Consider the following 2,311-nt stretch of genomic DNA (forward strand, 5'->3'; position numbering starts at 1 on the left):
TCTATCTATCTATCTATCTATCTATCTATCTATCTATCTATCTATCTCTTCTTATGTGGAAGATGGAGAGGGAAGATGGAATGTCAGGAATCACTCAAATTATATACACATGCATACACACGTGTGCGTATACATATGTGTGTACATATATATTCGTAGATATGTAGACATCTTTGCCATAGTTGTACTTGGTCAATAGGGCAGCTAAGTGGTACAGTGAATAGAATGATGAGGCTGGAGTGAAGAAGACTAGTCTTCCTGAGTTAAAATCTGGCCTCAGATACTTACCACCTATGTGACTCTGGGGAAGTCACTCAGCTCTGTTTGCCTCAATTTTCTCACCTGTAAAATGAGCTGGAGGAGGACATGGCAAGCCACTCCAGTTTTTTTTGCCAAGAAAACCCCAATTGAGGTCAGTCACACACAATGGAAACAACTGAACAGCAAAATTGAACACTTAGTAAATACTAAAATGGGGCTGTGATTTCAATTATATTGGTACTGTCTCCAGTGGTACAAATTGCTACCCATTTACTGTAGGCCAGAGATTGGACCTCAAGAGAGGACCTTGACATTGTAATCACTCCCTCTCTCAATAAACCACTTTCTATCCATTGATACTTTATGGTCATTCATCAGTGATTAGTGTATTCCCATCCCCTCATATTCTCTCCATCCTAGTGATTCTGAACCCATTACTCCCAATGTATGATATATAAACCCTGTACCCCATTCTAAACTGCCCAGTTCTATTCTCCACAACTCAACACATCCCACCCCATAATATCCCACTCCAACTCTTCCCAACCTTTCCACTACAGTTAACAAACTTCTTTTCATTTTAATTTATTTTTCCTTTCTCACTCTTTTTTTTTTTGGCATCCACTGAGACATTCTCTAAGAAAACATCTCCTGGATCCTGCCATCCTCACTAGCTTTCCTCCTATATCTCTCTTCCCTCCTTCATTAAATTCCTTGATAAAGACATCTATACCAGGTGCCTCCTTTCTCCCATCTCACTTTCTTGCTTGTTGATAACTGTTAAGTTGGTAATATTTTTTAAAAGTAAGAAGGATACATATTTGATGACTAAACAATTCTGTGCTTGACTTCCTTAGATAATGGTGGAGGGAGTTGCTGTGTCAGGAAAGGAGAGGGAGGTATTGTGTCAGGCATATTATCATCCATCATTCAACCTCAAAAATCAGACCCTTTTAAATTACACAATCCAGCAATGGTAGGAATGCTGCTTAGAATGCTATGATTGGGGTTCATACTTTATGAAATTCAATTCAATTTAATACAACACATGTTTCTTAATAATCTACCAAATCCAAGACATAGTGCTAGATATGAATATCAGCTTCTAGTGAAATTCACCTTATTTTGAGTCAACATGGCACAGTGGAAAGTATACTGAATTTGTAGTCCAAAGGCCTAGATTTGAATCTCACTTCATCCACTTACCAGTTCTGTGACCTCAGGCAAGCCACTTAAACCCTCCAAGACTCAACTTTCTTAGTTGTAAGAGGAAGGGAGTGAACTTGATGACCTCTTAGGCTCTTTCCACGTCTAAAGCTATGATACTATGATGGCCTTTTGCTACTTCAGCAAGCAATATCCCTTGGATGGGATCCAAATCTAAACTTTAATTTGCCTCATCCCAAACACTTCCCTAGAACAAAGCATGCTTTACTGAAGTCTGAAGTGTCCTATGATTGCTGCTATGACAGTGAGGAACAGCACAACCCAGAAGTCCAAGGACTTCCAGGGATTCACAGAGCTGGTGAGTCAGTGGCAAAGGCAGCCTCTGAACCCATCCCAGTGACAAAGCCTGTTTTTCCAGTTGATTGCTTCGCCTACTGAGCCATGCTACCTGTCTGGTCAGTAATGGCAGAACTAATCTTCAACTGTTTGGTTTTAAACTGTATTTCACTGTACATAATGAGCCGACCTCTACTTTTATCTGCTTGCTCCTTGGGGTCTATAGTTTATTCTCAAAAAAGTGTTTGGGTTCGTCGTTAAAGTTCACTGACTCAGCACTTGCCCCCCTCACAAAAGTCCTGAAAACCACATACAAAGATTAAACTCTGCAGTACAAAAAAGGCAGACAATCCGGCCACAAAACTGAAGTGGTTCCCACCCTTCACCCTCGCCACACCCCATCAGCCAACAATAAATCCCCTCCATACATAAAAGTTCCTCTCCCCTCCACTCCAGAAAGTAAATCCCCTGTTGGCAGGAAGCCAGACTGAACAGATGTGTCTGCCACCACATCCTGGGGTGGGTGGGGTTAACCCACTCCTTTGAT

At 41.1% G+C, this 2,311-nt stretch overlaps 1 long non-coding RNA gene across 1 annotated transcript in view; it reads right to left on the bottom strand.

The window, feature by feature from the left end:
* The window catches only part of LOC138163116 (uncharacterized), a 10,628-nt gene extending 8,850 nt beyond the window's left edge, over nt 1-1,778 (bottom strand). Inside the window, exon 1 of the long non-coding RNA XR_011168799.1 lies at nt 1,468-1,778. This is a non-coding gene — a long non-coding RNA (uncharacterized lncRNA). The remainder of the gene's footprint in view (nt 1-1,467) is intronic.
* Between the last annotated feature and the right edge of the window lie 533 nt (nt 1,779-2,311).

Source organism: Petaurus breviceps, unplaced genomic scaffold (genome assembly GCF_028583685.1).
Source record: "Petaurus breviceps papuanus isolate PSGF00001 unplaced genomic scaffold, PetGlider_PUasm1.0 187, whole genome shotgun sequence".
Classification (NCBI taxonomy): domain Eukaryota; kingdom Metazoa; phylum Chordata; class Mammalia; order Diprotodontia; family Petauridae; genus Petaurus; species Petaurus breviceps.